This window comes from Callorhinchus milii, unplaced genomic scaffold (genome assembly GCF_018977255.1).
Source record: "Callorhinchus milii isolate IMCB2004 unplaced genomic scaffold, IMCB_Cmil_1.0 Scaffold414, whole genome shotgun sequence".
Lineage (NCBI taxonomy): Eukaryota > Metazoa > Chordata > Chondrichthyes > Chimaeriformes > Callorhinchidae > Callorhinchus > Callorhinchus milii.
The window spans coordinates 48,526-67,251 of record NW_024705155.1 but is presented as its reverse complement, the minus strand read 5'-3'; positions in this window follow the sequence as shown (position 1 = coordinate 67,251).

Sequence of the window (18,726 nt, the reverse complement as noted above, 5' to 3'; positions counted from 1 at the left end):
AAGTGATTTGACAACAGGAAGTAGACTAAATTGTGATTACAAGATTCGACCACGACAAACAGAGGAGTCAAGTTAAGTAAAACCATTGAAAAAAGAGCTATATAGCTCAGTGGACCTTGCCTGGTAAAATAAAAAGTTGAGTTTAGTTTATTGGAGCTGTAATGTGGAAGTGGCTTTGTGTGGTGGGAATGGTTTTGATTAAAATATATTAAGGTATTGTAAATGTGATTTTAAGTGGTTTAATGTGTTCAGGTATTGCTTTGCTCTTAATACACATCGTCATCAACATTGTGTGTGAGGAGTGGCGGAACAGTGCATAGCACATTAAGCTATTATCAGAAGCCCAGCTAAAATGACTCATCTTTATGCACAATACCAGTTTAAATTAGCATCGGAACATGTTCCATATCTTCTCCCCAGATGACAGTCCGAAGAGCCAGTGCTTCGTCTGCCAACGGGTCAGCATCACCGCTGGGAGGGCATGCGCAGCCGGGCGCTGTTGCCAGGCTGCGTCACTTCACGTGTCGTTGCCCGCCTCATTAATAACAGAACCTGCGGCAAATGTTCTAATGCGAAGCTGACAAGGGATTGTTGTTGTCTTGGCGTGGTTGCGTGTGCGGCGGTAGGTGGGGATCGCACTGGGATTTCTTCTGCCACCCCTGATTGTTCCTTACTCGGAGGAGGTCTCCGAGCTCAGCTACAACATCAGCTGCATGTTCTACGGAGCGGCGGCCGTTTCCACCGCGGTGTTCCTGCTCGTCACCCTACGTGAGGACTGGCGCGTCCACCCACCAACTCCACCCCCCGCCCCACTGGCCGTTCACACACACACACTTCGCTGCAGTCATCTGTGTTAACTTACCCTCGGTGCTGTTTGTCGCTGGCTGCGAGGTGGTGTGCATCATTGAGCACTGTGTTCGGAAAATTGTAAATAGCAAACAAACAAAAACGTCGCCCCCCCCCCCGCCATGGTTGATCTGAATCGGGCACGCATTTTGAACAAATACATTTGGTGAAAGCCGCTACAAATAATTTAAAGAATAAAAGTCAAAAGAGGCTTTGAACATTCAAGTACATTACAGACATTCATGTGTTAACATCAGACGGTTATGAACAATTATTATTAAATGTGAGAAATTCGAAAACGTCCTTTTCTAACAATTTTTGCATTCTCAATTGTGAGTTTTCAGATGTCCGTTTGAACCAAATGCCTAAAATGTATAATATTGATAATTTGTGCTGACAATGACACAAGTATCAAGTCACATTTTCAGCAAGGGCTACTGTGAGTGGTTAAACATTTTATTTTAATGAACATTTTGACATGGTGGCGAAAGGGTGCCCCGATGACGAGATGTTAACTTCCTCTCCTGGTATACAGGAGGTTGTAGGTTCGATCTCGACCCTGCCGCCTGTATATATGGAGTTTGAATGTTCTCCCCGTGGCTGAATGTATTTTTCTCTGGGTCCTCCGGTTTTATCCCTCCATATTTAGAAACATGCGATTAGAGTATTTGGCTGCTATATTTTGTCCACTTGATAAGCCACTTCGTTGAGCTATGATTTGTGACCAGGTCACCTCTGAAAAATAAACTGTTTAGCTCCGTAGGCCTTACATGGTAAAATAAGAAACAAAATACTTGTGTGCATGGAAAAATACAAATCCCAAACTTGCGAGCAGAGAATACGCACACTTCCTACATCATAGGCAGTAACCTACTTACTGCACTTCCTCTTACAAACACCTTGCTGTACAGCAGGTACATCATAGTTGCCCATTCCTAAATCACACGTTACGTCCCGTCACCTTCTCTTGCTGTGACGACTACGATGAACACTAAATTCCAGCTGCCGTGTTTCATACAATTTAATTATTCACTTCTTCTATAAGTTCATCTTGATATACCCACAGCGTCCTTTGCCTCCAGGCTTGGTAGATGGAACACTATGAATGTCATCCACAGTGTTCTTTATTAAACGTTAAACATTTACATCCATTTGTCGAATCACTGCTGGATGAAGGCCTATCCGCCTTGTAGGCCACGAGAGCTGTTTGACCATACTCCACCACATTGGTCCGTGTGGATTGGTGAAGGGGTCATTGAGAGGGTGGGGCAGGTTCAGAACCATACCAGATATCACTGATCACTCGGGTTATATGATCAGTGATTGGGAACTGAAATCTGGTTCAGGGCGCACTTGATAATGATTGTGTCAGCACTCCGCTGTCCTTGAATAATAACCCAAAATACATTTAGCGAGGTTGGTATAATTGTAAAAGAAGGGCGTTGGTTTACACCACGTGCCTAAATTGTATTCTCAGCAAGTGCACTTTGTACACAAATAAATAATATATTTACGTAAATGTACGTTCTTCACATAAGCTCTTGCTTTTAAATATCATATCGAAATATTTAGACAATTTGATTGATGTTAATCAATACCGAATTGTACATTTGGTGCCATATGCCAGATGTTTTATTTCATGTTGAATACCTTTTCCAAGCAACTCTGATATCTGTACCATGCACGTATAAACATATTGATGGGGGGGGGGGGAGTGGTAACAGTGGTTACCACACTGCCTGATGAACCTATCGAGCTGAGCTTGATTTCCAGTCATGGCTTCATCAGTGGCAAGTGAAATCTCAATCGGTATTGCCACGTTCTTCGCCTCCGCCTCCCCTTCGCCAACCGGCAGGGACTAACATGGTGAAGTATGGTCAAATAGCAGCCATGACTGGCACGGCATGGGGAGCTCTTCAGTCAGCAGCAGTTTCAGAAAAAGCTCTAAGCTAGTTTTCTTATTAACCGTACGAGCTAAACTGGAACATCTGGGAAATCTAAACTATTTTTTTGGTTCTTTCGGTAAATTCACGTAGAATGGAAATAATAAAATAATAAAAATAAAACATAATAAAATAATTCTCACGTTTCGGCCACAACGCAAGCAGCCGAAACGTCGTGAGAATTATTTTATTATGTTTTATTTTTATTATTTTATTATTTCCCTTCTACGTGACTTTACCGAAAGAACCAAGAAAATGAATCCCTGCAGCCACGAAAGCTTTAAATCGAAATTTAAATATAAACTAGTTGATTTAACTGCAATGAACTTGTTTTCCCAACCCATCACTGCTTGCATTTCATGTTTTTTTAATTCAAGTCTTCATGGCTCATTTAATCGACCTTCCAATACATTTTCCGTTCACGTGTTCATCAGTTGTAAAACGGTCATTACCTTGGTTAACTTTAAACATGACATACAATTATGTTAACAATCTGCATGTGAAAAATGTGTGCATTGTGAGTCATGTGACTGGAGATGAAATGATTAGTATAAACAAAGCCGGCTGCTACACAGGAGGTTGTTTTTGAGACTATTGAGTAGCGTGAGTGACGCTGCCCAAAAAACTCTGTTACCCTGTTAGACCGGTCCTGCTCTTTGTAGATTCTACGTCACAAAGCCAAGCAAGCACATTCTTGAGACTATTATAACATGCGTACACGACTAACTCCAAACTCGTGCCCATTGTCGATAACATATGAATCTGGTCGTGTACAAACTTAGTGGATTATAAGATGTACCTCCAACTTTTACTGTAAAATCCAGGGGGAAAGAAACGTCGACCGCTTGTGTTGCGATCGAAACGTCGTAGCTTTTTGTTATTTTCTTTGAACCTATCTACGTGACTTTACGAAAGACCCACGAATATTAATTCCTGCAATCACGAAACCTTTAAGTCAAGATTTTGTATAAATGTCAAAACCAGTTTTACTATTGCCATTGCTGGAATGTATCCATATTCAGGGCAGAGTGATTCTTGCTTTGTGCAGTCATTCTTGTTCCGGACAGAGACCGGTTTATTGACAGGTGGCTGAAACCAGAATTCGAACCCACGGATCCTCCGTGATGGCAGCTCTTTCCACTCTAACCTCTGTGCCACCTGCCCGCCTCTAATCGCATCTCATTTTCATGTCGCATTTGGCTCGGCAGCAAACCCGCGGCGCGTGCATCGGTGAGTGCGTTGTATGTATGTTGAAATTCTTTCACACCGTACATATCCAACCGTGCTCATCGGACGTGCGTTGATGTGTGTGTGTGTGCGCGCGTGATGTGCTGTCTGCACAGTGTTCCGGGAAAAACCTTCACTACCTCCGAGTCCAGCACAGGCACTGCTATGGTACAACCCTCCCGAGCATGAGTACTCCTACTTGGCTCCTTGAAGCGCCTCATGTACAATCGCAGCTTTGTGCTTCTCGCCATCACCTATGGTAAGCATCACGATCACGGCTTGGTTTCTGTAATTTGGCATGTGGAGCGAAACGTCAGACATCATGCCGAACAATGCGCAGCACAACATGAAAATAAGTCTGACAGACGTGTAGCACAAGCTGCGAATTCAGTCGTTGGGTTTCCATGTCACTGATAGGCTGGAGGTGCTTCGTAGCCCAAGTCATCATCATCTTCAGCCATGGTCAATCCACTGCTGGATGCAGGCCTGCCCAAGCCACCGAATCCTGTAGCGGCAGGAGGGTGGACGAGAGATGATTTGTTACCGTGGCAAATCCATCGCAAACCACCACAGCGATAGCATCATTCAACACAATACACTGCATACTGTCTGCTTAGAATTACTGCCTGTTTATTTGTAGTGTTTTTATTTTGTAACAAAAACGCTGGTAGGTACAGCAGGACGGTGTGTTCAATAGGAGAGGGACAAAAACATTTGTGGAAATTTCTGATCGGCATGTCAAGAACATTCAAAGGAGAGGTGAAATTATGGCCCGCTGCCCATAATGACTCGCTTTTTAAAACGAATTTGGCAACGCTGAGACACCCTGGGTTCGAATCTAGGCAGGCGTCCATGATACTAAAACCGGTTCACAAGTGTAGCGTGTTGATGGTCTCAGCCTGCACACAAAAAACACACACATTAAGTTTGGTCTTGCACTTGATTTTTATCAAATCAAGCGCTGAAATGTTAAAGATATACAGTAGATCATCGATTATCCGGCAGCTTGAGGAGGAAGGGGCATCGGATTTTCAAAAATGCTGGATAATCACATCATTATATAAAATAGCTTATATATGCACATTCTGGCATAATGTTATGTAGGTGTTGTGTATATGTTGTTTTTAGTGTTTAGAATGTTTTCATTACATTAAATTGGCATAACTAAACATACAAATAGACGAATACATATTCTACTGGAAAAAGTTGTTGTATTTACTGTTCCGTACTTAACACTCTAATCTCGAAGACTCTGGAGTGGGTGATGTACGTCCTTCTATGCTCTTATTCCAACACAACCATGTGTTTGAGGATCGCTGGACTGGTTACAGCCTTTGGAGCAGTTTTGCCGGTTTTGCCGGATCGGCCCGGACAGCCAGATAATTTTGGAAGCGGAATAATCGCGCACCAGATAATCGATGATCAACTGTTTATAGATTTTATTGTCATGCAACAATCTCGTCGTGAGTGGGCCATGTGGAAAAGTGCGCCGCCTACGATGCAAAGAGTAAAAGGGCCACTTGAAGGACCGTTCAGAAGATCTGTGAGATCATTGGCCATTCTCTGTCACACGTGTAGTACACCGCTTGTGTGCGGTTTCGTGATGGCAGGATGCCAAAAGCACAGTTGGAATATAATGCAGGAAATGAAAAGACTACTTTTTTTGTCCTACATTGGCGTTGCTTAAAACCTGTATGGAGTTCTTGAGACGATACATGCATTGGGAGAGCCAAGTTAATAAGCGTGCCAGAACGTTGGGATTATGAGCATTAAGTTTCTGGGGCCCTAATTCTTTTGTAATGTCCATAGTTATTAAATCCAGCAACTACTGAGCTGAAATAATAAGGCGTAGCGGGCAGGCGGCATTGAAGAACATAAGGGGCACTACAACAGTCACAGGAATATAATACGATGTGGATTTAGACAGGGGGGGGGTAAATGTGACTGCATCTCAAAGAGTGGCAAGTGTATATTGCCAAATTTCGCACACGCACTCAGATCCGGTGACAATGCATGCCTTTATCAATTAATCAATGAATTCGCTACTTTAAAGCAATTAACATTTTGTATGGACGCCTTATTATTTATATATATGTATTTGTGTAGGTAAAAAAACGCCGTGGTCCCTAAACTCTCGAATCGCCTGCTCCGTGTGAACCAGTTACAGAAGTAATCAATTAATTCAAGTAAAAGCGTTGATGTGGGAGCAGTCGCCGCACCATCGACGTACTTCTCGACCGTGAGATAAACGAAGTTGTTAATAAAATCGTTGTTTAAAAAAACGTTAAGGAGTTTATTTAGAAGTAATATGGACACTAAACCACACGCTTGCTGACCATTTCACACAGCCACTGACACTTGTGGAACACGTACTGTTGACTCTAAACTGGAATCAACCCATGCAGAACAGCGATAAACGGTTTTAGGCAGTGTAAGGCAACGCGGTTATTTGAATGAACCCACTGGATTTATTGGATACCAACCGCGGTTTCGACAAAAGTAACATCGCATTTGTTTGCCTACGTTTATACAAACGCAGATTAAATGAAAAGTAACATCTTTGTATGTATGTTGAACTTATTTTGCACCGTACATAGCCAACTGTGCTATTCAGGTGTGGGGGAAGGATAACAAACTAAACACAAACACCAGTTGTAAAGAAATTAGTTTTCAATCTAGATTTCAAAGTGGATAGCTCCAGTGGCTTCCTAATATCGGAAGGAAGAGCATTCCAGATGGCCGCAGAAGCGCACCTGAAAGTGCGCCATGTAGTGACCGTCTTTGTTCGATGGTTATCCGAAAGCAGCTGCGAGGATGATCTTTATTAAATGACTGCACTTAAGAGACCCAGAAGGTCAAAACTAATCCAGTTTGCCTGCTGAAACTAATTCTGCCGTTAAACATCGGTCCATGAGCCAATCGGCTGATGGACCCGAAATTTGTTAAATTTTTCTGAAAAGAAATGGGCTTGTCACTTATTCATTTATTAACATTAAAGATGACTCTTCAAACACAGTTAGTTGAGATGCTGTGCATTTACTTTCACATGTTAAACTCACTGAACCTGAACATCCTAAAGGGTCAAGTAGCTTAAACATTAAAGTTTGTGCGTTCACACAGAAAAACAAGAGGTCAAAGTGCCTCTGCTCGAGGGAACAAGACGTCACGTTCATCTGCATTGGCCGCTCTGAGACAGCGGTGGAAAACTCCCTATTCCTATAGTCTGTGCGTGGAATAAACACTAACCACTTCTCGCAAAACATACGTACAGCCCTTTGTCAATTTACGATTGGATAAAATCCACTCCATGCTACGTCAGTCAAGGGGATTATTTGACCATATTTCACAACACGAGCCAGTGCAGGCCGGTGATGGGGGGCCCAGGCCTGTTTCAAATACAGCTTAACACTAATGTTGGCCACAGCCAGCAATCAAACTCAGGTCGCCTGGTTAATAGCAGTGCGCTAACCACTGTGCTGCTGCTTCTCCCCCTTTCCTCCCAATAATTAATGAATAAAATGTGTCACACATGTACAGATTGATCGAAACAAGGACATTCAGAGGCGTGGGAGAATAAATGCAATAACATTCTTAAGATTCTTATAGAAGTGATTATGCCGATGGGTGGTACAGTGCAAGTGGAGGAGGGAGTACGTTCTAGACAACTTGAGCTGTGACAGGGTCTCTATGAGAGTCGATGGGCATTAGTCTATGGAGGGACCGAATTGCTAAGAACCAGAGCTGTAAAAAATTAACCCGTAAAAACAAAGTTTTTCACTATAAATCCTTTATATGCGTGGCGGCTCGAGTCCTCTCGTCCTCTGGCTTGAGATGGCTGCCACCTATGGGTCAGATGATTGCCTGCCTCCATTAAGCAATTGGTAATTAAATATAATATTTTTTTTCCTAAAAAGTGGAAAATTTTGGAAAAAAATTTCACGAAAATAAATTGTCACGCACAACGAGTCTGTGTGCAAAATATCAGCTCGATTGGATCACGGGAAGTGGGTTAAAAAACGACCGAAAGATTTGCACGGTCGTAGCAAGCAAGCAAGTGAACTTAATATAAAGGATTTAAAAAGAAGCGACGTTTGTCTAGTCTGGTTTGAGAGGCTCAGGGCTTGACAAGGAGGAGGAGGAGGCCACTTGAGACCAATCGAAGGTTGCAAGGTGGAACTTACGATGAGACGGCAGAAGCCAAGCAGGCGGGTTGACCAGAAGGTGTTTTTCAACAGAAAATATAACTTATATCCACCCTGGAGGAATCATGGGCCGAGTCAACCACCTGACCGAAATTCAACCGAGAGCGGAGTGGTCTGCGAGTACCGCAGTGCAAGAAACTCCCTTTAGATGCTGCACTTTAAACAATCTCTTTCACCCTCCGACGTGTTTTCGGGTTATACCATGTGTTGTTAGGCATGGTGTCTGACGTTTTGCTACACACGCTGGGAGCTTTTTCAGGAACGGACTGTGAAACAACACGCGGTACAACCTGAAAACAACCGGAGCGGTACAGACAACCAACGATGAAAAACGCACACAAAGTACTTTACTTGGAAATCAGTGAATTGTTGCAAAGCAAACACACGTTCCGTAAACGAGGGAGCCCTGTTTAATCTTATCTAATGTGCCAAATGGCACTTCTGCACAACAAACAGTCCTGCCACTTCACTATTTAATCAAATCTAGTGTGTCCTGGCAACCAGCACTTACATTTACAACACAGTCTGTGCCATGCGAGCTTTAGGTCACAAATTATGTTAGCAGAAAGACTCATGATCACGTTTGTGAAAGCAGTCGGGCTTTGTCAGTCCAACTTGAAATCGGATCTGCTTATATGAGGGTCATTTGCTGAAAGCCGAGTGAATGCAATGGTCACTGGAAATATTCACAACAGTGGATTAATTTAGAAGTTTTTTTTTAACAATTATGCAACGTAAAAATGCCATCAGATGCCACGTATTTTCTCTCTCTCTCTTAAGAAGCCATGAGCTCTCTCAACACTCAAGGACTATTCATTGACAGAGTTGTGAGAAACGTGAAGTGAAATGCTTGTATAATGCAGTCGTAACAAGTTTATGTACGTACATACTGGATTGTACCAAAAGGCAACAATGAATGTGCTTTGGTGGAACAATGGGTTGGCATCCTGCAATACGAACCCAGCGGGTCCGAATCCCGGCCAGGGCCAAACTCAGTGACCAGTGATATCTGACCCAATCCTGCCCTCGTCCCTCCTACATCAATCCGCACTGACCAGCATGGTGAAGTACGCTAACAACAAAAAAGACCCCCATGGCCCACATGGTATGGGAAGGCCATCATCCACTGATGGATTGAGAATGGCTGGAATTTCTTATTTTACAGTATTTCATTCATTACAGTGAACAATTGTGGCCGTGTAGCTTGGAAAATGAGGCACAATCCCAATCCGTAAACGATAAGAAAGCTCATTACAACAGAAACTATTATAGATTTAATGACACGCAAATGTGTGCAACATTGCATGTACAAAAGCTCTCAGCCTTATCCAGACTACCAGCTGAGAAGAACTGAACGAGTGTGGCTAGTTTGTAATTTCAACTATAAACGCAACATTTATGTGCGGTTTCTTGTCAAATACAGACTTTGATGTATTGTTCTCTTAGGCAAGTGTGAATGGGGTCCAGTTGGTGTCAATATATGGGGCTCCAAGAGGCATACGGTAGCAGTGAACATAGATGACAGTACAGAGTCAAAATATGACTCTTTATTTATCCTGGAGGAATCCGATGAGCTATGAAGATCTATTTCTCACATGTCCAGTAGGGGCTGGTTAGAATGTTACAACAAACAATACAAAAATACCATCGGAGTTCAAAGTATAGGAGAGGTAAGCAAATCACATCAAATAGATTAAGTATATTAGTTAAAATTGCATAAATACACAAATTGCCAAGCTTGGGCAAGGCAGCAAAACAACAACAAAAATAGTCGCAGACCACACCAAGACAACATGGAGTCCCTCAAAAAAATTGGATATTAAAATTAAACTATTATTACATGGGCAAGGAGGAAAGTTAAAATTCCATTTGTAAATGCAGTTGTATCCAGCACTAATCTTCTACTTCAGCATATTTTTTAAAGGAAGATTAGCGATATTAACGGAGAAAACAAGGAACGAAATAGGGGGATGTCTCCACAAATCTGGCTGTCGCCTGATGAAACTAGTTTTAATTACTGGCAAAGCGTCGTAAACAGATTGTAAATGTTGTGGATTTTCTCTCCAACACACCGGTGTGCTGTACTAGTAACGAATTGGCATGTTTGGTTTACGTGACGAACCTTACTAATTTGGCTGTCGGGTGGTGGCGGGTCTAAAGACACATTTATAGTCACGCGATCGAACCCACAAACCTATATTATGGATGATATTGGTCGCGAAAGCCTACTAGGTGGTAAACTGGAGAAAACAAGGTTGTTCCAAAACGTAGGGTGCTGAAACGGCAAACGCTTTGTCACCTAATCTTGGCCTTGGGATAGATACAAAGAAATTAAAAGGACGTCTTATGTTTATTGGGTTTGAGTTATGAGGGTGAAACCGGTCTATAGTTAGGTCTTTGTTTCACTGCTGCATGCTGGGATGACCGCAATTTTTAAATCCTTGGGCTAGACTACGTAATCCATTGTGACCCAGGCCAAACATCAATAATAATGAATCGTTGCTAAACCCATGATTTAGATACAAATCATACGACAATCTGTACGTGACATTGAACAAAGCCGTGAAACCAATTTTTGGGATAATTGGCAGAGGATTTCAACTGTTACCTGCTCGTAAAAACAAGCTATTGCTGCTGTTTAAAAGTCGCATGTTTATTTTGGGAGTGTTGTTTTCTTGGTTGCAGGTTTTAATATCAAAGGTGAACAACGACTCATAGTTACGGAGGTAGTTCAAAAAAGCAACGTAAAGTTAACTTTATCTGAACACTATTATCCAGTTTAATACGTAGGCTTTCACGACCAATATTATGCGTAAGAGGTTTTTTTTGGGTCTGATCCGTAAATATAAAAATGCGTTGTTAAACTATTATCCAGGTTGGGCAAAGGGGCCGTCCATAAATGACGTCACGCACCTGGGGGGATCAGACATTTGTGACGATGTGTGACGAGGGGGGGGGGGGAGAAATGTGACGTCACATCAAAATGCGCAACTTTAATTAAATATAGACAACACGTTCTACTTAATTAAATCGACTGTTTTAATAAATGTTTTCTCCTACAACATCAGAGTGCAGCGCCAAATTAAATACGCACTACAATGACAATAGTTTAAAGCGATGAGGCATGTTTTATTTTGGGGGGGGGGGGCAGAGCTTTGTGATGTCACATTTGAGGGGGGGAGGGTTCTGACTTTTTGTGACGCCGTGTGACGAAGGGGGGGGGGATCAAAAATCGTCCAAAATCGCGTGACGTCATTTATGGACGGCCCCAAAGACAATGAGTCCTTGCTTGGGAGTTCTTTGACTTAGAAAAGGAATGCGTTCCAGCGTCCGACAAGTGACTTTTGAACCACAACTCTAAAACCTGTTGTCACACCATCAATCAAAACATTTCTCGCTCACGAGTGCATCAACACAAATGCTTGTACAGGTAAAGGGGCAGCCCTGTACTTACTTGCTCATGCCATTGTTGGTGGAAGGGCCCCTCCACTAAAATGGTATTTTGGCCTCCTGGTCAGGTACCTTGAAAGCGGTGAGAGCACCTACACTTTACCCCACAACATGGGATCTGCCAATTGACTGTACCCATTTAACTAAGTGGATGGGAGCAGATTAAACAAATGTGGCCCTTTGCTTCAACCGCCTCTCAGGGATATTGAAAAGGCGACGTCTCATATAATGATTCCGGCGTGTTAATCATTCACCATGGCAGCTTTGGAATGCGTACGCGGTTAAACGTCTTAAATGCAGTAGGCGGGTGCATTACATCCTTGGGAAATATTTTTTAAACGGATGCTCTATTATGTCACATCCAAAGTTTGGCGAACTTAATGTGCTGATGTCTCCAACACCAGCAATGTTGACATGTTTCAGTCATTCCATCGAGATATAAGACTGGTTCTTTTTAAGTCAGTTTCACCTTAGTTTGGCAAATATGCAGCCCTGCATGTTTTTGTTCACGACCATCCCTGGCGGAAGGGCTGTCATATAATGTACCACTTTAAATAACTAACGCAGGGCTACTTTGAATCTCTAACGAACCATCGCAAAGGCTTCCAAATTCCAAACTTTGCCCTAACCCATTGTTTACCTCCATATACTGTACTATACTTACACGGAACATAAATGGAAACAAATGGTGTCAACAAGCCACAAAATGTTAAAATATGGCCAGAGTGAGTGAACACAGAAGTGGAATGGTCAGCTCTTTGCTATTACGGGTGATAAAATAAAACACGATTTCTTTCTGTCTGTGCGTCTCTATCAAATTAACATTCTTTGTTTTACACAACTGCCTATAAGCTTCCCAGACAAATGCTATCCTGCAGCATTTATTGAATCAAATTCTGGTTCGGATTCAATCGTATAAATATCAGCAGCAGTATTCGGGCTCATTAAACAAATGCATCCTCACGATGGGCCCTACCAGCAACCAGTGGGATCCAGCTAGAAGATGGAGATTACGCTGTCACTAAGAACTTGTCAACCCAACAGTTACAAGTTCTCGTTTGTACAACTAGTCTGACCACAGACGACAAAACCGGTCACGTGCCGTATTTGCTTTCCTAAACAAAATACTGCGAGATATTATTGATCCGATGCGCTAATATATATTTATTGGCAAGACCAATGGAGGTCTATTTATGTCACGGTATTTGTACATCACAAAGGGCTATAAATTATTAACAATACATGAGAGCTCCTCTTCCCCGCGACCCTTTGACCTGAGACTGCTATCATCTGCGGGAACTGTAAGGTCCGTGAACACTCCTATTATCTGCGCCGCTTATCTTACGATGGCCAATTATTATCCACGAGGGTTTTCGCGTCCTCTGTTGTGGAAACCGGCTTCCTATTATCCACAATTGTTTTTTTCTTCTTCATGAATAAGAGGAGTCGCCACGGCAAAATGCGTCTCGTTATCCGCGTGACCCAAGCAGATAACTTTGCGGATAATAGAATCCACACAAAGTCAAACAACAACATTAGCATTATCTTTATTGAGAGGCCCTTTCCAGTCCACAGATATCTGCTATTGTAGCTCCCTCAATTAGTCCATGCGCCCAGTCCAGGCATGTCACTTATCAATACCACCAGAGGTGACATCCCTTTTAATCAGGGTCAGATTAATGTTATTGTCGGCACTTTTGTTTCGAAGGACTTCAGTGATAACCTTCTGCAGTTCGTGCTGCTGTTGCTGCTGCCCATGTTACCCCGACCGCCGCTGTCACCCGCTTGTTTTTCGCGTACTTTGTCCAGCCGTTGGACAGATGTCACCGATACGATCATTATTTAGTCTGTGCCATAATTCGATGGGAGCGCGCTGTGTGTGTGTGTGTGCCGCAGATACGCAGATTTAATTTGAAATCATTGTTTAAAAAAAAAAGTAGCAAGCCTAAAAAATATTGCAAGCGAAAATTTCTTCCACTATTTTTTTTTACTATGATTATCATATCGGATGACGCAGCTTTAAAAGGATGCTGTTCATTTTAATCGATAACAAATTCAGTGTTCTGACGGGACAACCGCATGGCTTGTGCAATGTTGCTTTACTTTCGTTTAAGCTTAAAGACTTATTGTAGGTGTGTGATGCCTCACGAGCCAACGACTTGTTACTACTGTAAATAAATTGCAACGAGCAGCCACAAAAAAAAAATATTCAAGAAGATAACTTGGTTACATTTTTTAATCATACAAAGAACAATGGCAAAATGTTTTTCGTTGGCCCTTTAGTTTTCGTAGACCCTAGGCACAGTGCTTACTCTGCCAATTGGATCATACAGCCCTGTCTTTGATGGTTCCAATCTTCTCTCTTTGGTTCTTTCGGTAATGTCACGTAGAAAGAAAATAAATTAAATAATATAGTACGACGTTTCGATTGCAACACAAGCAACCGTCATCAGGTTAGAACTAAATTTGAGAGAGACACAAAACACAGATACGGAGACACACAGACACAAGCAGAGAGAAACAACACAGAGACACACAGAGAGACACACAACATAGACTTCTGTCTGTCTGTGTGTCTCCGAGCCTGTGTTTTGTCTCTCTCTCAAATTTTGTTCTACCTGATCGAAACGTCGTACTATATTATTTAATTTATTTTCTTTATACGTGACTTTACCGAAAGAACCAAAGAGTATTTCCTGCAGTCACGAAAGCTTCAAATCAAGTTTGGTTCCAATTTTGTTTTGTGGCCCACAACAGTGAATTATGTGATGACAATTTTAAATGAGTGTCATATCAAACGATTCAACCTCATTTAGAGCCGTATCAATAAATCCCATACCTGTCAACCCCTTGTCAGTGCCTACCGTATTACACTCCGTTCCCTTATAAATCTCAACGTTGGTCCTACAAAGTCCCATCACAAGGGAGAAACACACACAAATAGACGAACACATCGGGGTTTTTGTGCCCGTATTGAAACGTCTGTACGCTGTAATGGACCTGAAAACTCAACTTCCCTGCACAAGCTCATGGCTAAACCCGTATGGTTCCACAGCCGTGACATCGGCATGACTCGAGCATTTTCACCGTCTTGACCACAGCAGCGAATTCTGACCCCACCACCACCCCACTCTGAACTCCGATTCGTCCACCAACTCGCCACTCGAACCCTCACCTGGTTCCCGAAGACGCCCAGAGCGCAGGCTGTGGACACCTCCTGAGGTCCGAACCACACGGCGGCCACTCGCGAGGGCATGCCGATGATGAACGCGTTGGAGATGGCGCACACGGTCTGGGCCAGCACCGTGACCCCGAATCCCAGGCCATCGGGCCTCACGCTCGCCACCTTGAGCCACGCGCCCAGGGCGTCGAAAGCCGTGGCCAGCAGCGCCGTGGTGCGCAGTCCGTAGTGGTCGAGAAGCCAGGTGATGGGGAAGATGAGTGGGATGTAGGCAAGCATGTAGACCATGGACAGCCAGTCCACGGCGCCCGAATCGACCCCGTAGAAGCGCACGAAGATGTTGTTGATGATGCTGTACTCGATCCACTGGAAGGCGTTGGACAGCGAGTAGATACTGAAGATTGTCACGATGACCCAACGGCGGCAGTAGAGTCTGGTCTTGTTGGCGTTCAGCGGCGTGGAGCTGCTGGCTGCAGCTGGCTCGGTGGTCGACGATGCCGCCGCTGCTGCTGCTGCTGCCCGTTCGGATCCCCACACCAACTCCACGGGATCCTCGTCGTGAACTTCATCTCGACGAAGGAAGGACGCGCTGGAGGTCCTGCTCCTGCAAAGGTCAACAGCTGCTGACCCCACGGCTTGCTGCGGGTCCTCGTCCGCCCGCTGCTGCTGCTGCTGCTTCTCCTGGTCATGATGGACATCAGGACCTTCGCCACCGTGGTGGTCACCTGCGGGCAGCTCGAACATCTGTGTGGCGTGGTTGGCTGCCATGTGATTCTTCTCACCCACCACGTCCGATGTGATGTCGTTCTCTTCCTCACTACCGCCGGCTACGACTCCCCCACGGTCACCCGTCTCGCCGCTGCCGGCAGCCACGCCTCGCTCACCTGCCTCCCCGCCCGGGGATGGGATGGTCTCGGTCTCGGTCATATCACCGTCGAGTGAGATTCTAGAGCTGCCACCGAGCAACAGAGCGACAAGAAGAAGACGAGGAGGACGAGGAGGAGGAGGTAGAGGGGAGGCAAAGCGAGGTTCGTTTCCCGGTCTATAGGGGAGCTCTGTGCGAAGTCTCTGCTACTACGCCGGGCATTGACAATGCCCCTATCGCACCAGCACCACGCCTGCCTGCTCTCGATACGCGGTCCATCACTGCCGCACTCGTCCCTTCCTCCTCCTCCTCCGACAAAACCTCGCGCTCACCTTCTGCCTTGTTCACGTCGTCAGCGTGCCAGCGCCGCACAACATTGCTTCTGTGACCACTCGATGGCCGGGCGACAGAATGTCCGTGCTCTCGATTTCCTGCTTTAAAGAGCACCTGCGCGTGGGTTGTTAGGTGTGCGCGCGTGTGTGTGCGTTTAATGCCAAGTGCCCAGTGAATAAAGCCATCTGGCTGCAGCCACGAGGGGGCGAGCTGGAGGTTTTCAGCTTTTCCCGCAGTCCACACGTGACATGAGCTAATGTGATTTGCTTGGCTTTTTTGGGGGGGGGGGGGCTCAGAAAATAGCGAATTTTTTAAATATCTATCTAAATTTCACGCAAAAAATTAAGCCGCAACCCGTTTTTATGTTTGTATTATTAGAACTGAATTGGACATGACGTAGCCCATCCTTCATTAGACCTACAATTAATGATAATAACCAGACGCTTGTTTGGAAGGCACAGTGGAATAATTTATTCACTCATGGCTTGCATGTCAAAGTGGATTCATCATCATTAAATTAATACACGCTGCCTTCCAATCTTGGGAGAACAAATCCTGTGACCTGGCATATCGTAATAAAACCACGTATCTAGGAACGCTCGTCAATACTCTATATTTTTAGCAGTCCTGCAATGGGATCTTTGGTCAATCTTGGGCAATTCTCGAGAAAGACGACAACAGCGATCTTGCAAAAAAGTATTGACTTTGTTTTGTACGCTCACAGCACACATTAATTTTTAATATCGCATTATGAATAATAATTGCCGTAACAGAAGTATTGAAATACGTGTGTGGACTTGTTCTACGATATAGTGTGCTGGAGTTTGTAACAGCAACGGTTGCTTTACATGTCAATTTACAAAGGTAGCAATGAGTAAAGTGCGATGGTAAAGTATTTATAGCGTGTGTGTCCTTTGGACAGGCACAGCCTATTAAAATTTTGGTTGTTAAAAGTTAGGTGTGCAATACCCATAATGACTTGTTAGGTTTCGGATACAGGAACACCTTGCACTTGCGTCTGGTTAGGAGGGATCAGAGCATGGACGAATATCAAAGCAGAGCCTTTATTTAGCCTGCACATTTATTTTGGCCGCCGAAAAACGTACATGCAGATAACAACAGTGAATATAAAAAGGTGCATGCAAATAACTACAGCAACTATATAACACATGCGTGCGTTATAACACATTCCTGCGGAGGGAGCTGGTAGGAACGTTGGGTTGCTCGGTCAATGGCCAGGGTCAACGGCGGCGTGGTGTATTCCGCAAATATGCCCGACTGTGAGGGCGGGCACAAGCCGGCGTGAGCAGGTTAAACGTTGAGTTTTATAAGGGCACCACGGGGTGACCAGCCCCTCCCCACCCAGCCCCACCCTCCCCACGCTTGGCTACGTACGGTGCGAAAGAAGTTCAACATACATACACACACATTGGCTGACAAGCACGATCAAGTCATATATGTCGACACGAAGGGGTTCGTTATAAAATGTAGGTTAGGTAATTAAATAAAACATGCCACATGAAATGAACGACTTGAGGTTATCAAACGGTGTATTTAGAATGTACATAGTCTTAAGACGAAAAAGACGGTCTAGATTGCATCACATGCAATTCCTACAATACACATACAATTGGAAATCGTAGCTTACAAAATACAAAGGAGTTTGGGAGTTTTTGATAATGCAAAGTGGGTGCCTCCAGCATACGCTATCAGCTTTTCGTATCTTAAATTTCTTTTGTAAGGTACGTAGCCAACTGCGTTAATCGTAACACCAAAAACACACGCTGCTCTGTGCTATATACCTAATTCACGACTCTTTCTGATGACACAAAACGTAGTGAACACAGACGTTGACACAGGAAATAGTGAACAAGTTGGCGTATAGCACAGAGCAGTTTATGTTTTCGTGAAAAAGCTGCCGGCAGATACTGGAGGTAGCTCGCACATTGCGTTATTTTGCATAGTTATATACTCCCACTCATTGTGTTTTATCAGTGATGATTTCAAGCTACTTGTGTATTATTTTAAGAAACACATGTTATGAAACCTAAAGCATCGTTTTATGAATACCCTGTTCATATAAATGCATGGTAATGTGCACACGGGACAAATTTTGCTCATATTAGGTACCACTTTGCAGCCGTATTTATAGCGTGCTTATATAATATCCTGTTACTTCCATGTCATCAGCAAATATAAGATGGTTAATATTTATATCAAATAATATTTTTAGCTTTTTCTACAACCCAATTTTTCCCCAAAAAATCTGAAGTCAATGCGAAATTACTTTGGCGAATGCAACTCCTCGTGTGACTACTCCGTTGATGTGTACCTGTTACTTTCTGTATATCTCAGTGCAGCTGTTAAATGCTTTGAAAAGACATTTATTTTATGCTTTGATTTGTCGCAGCCTGAAGGACTGTCAGTTTTAACCGAGTCAAATGCATTTTCATAGTCTACAAATTTGTCAGACGACACAATTGGATACTACACCAGAGGATGTACACTTAGAACAGTTGCTGAACTGTCAGGCCGTAGTGGTGCACGCTTATAATCCAGCCATGTATGTATGTTGAACTTCTTTCGCACCGTATGTAGCCAACCGTGCTCATCGGAGCCATGGAGGCGAAGGTTTGTGGATCAATGCGTCGTAACCTGGCTTGCCAGAAGGCAGTTCAC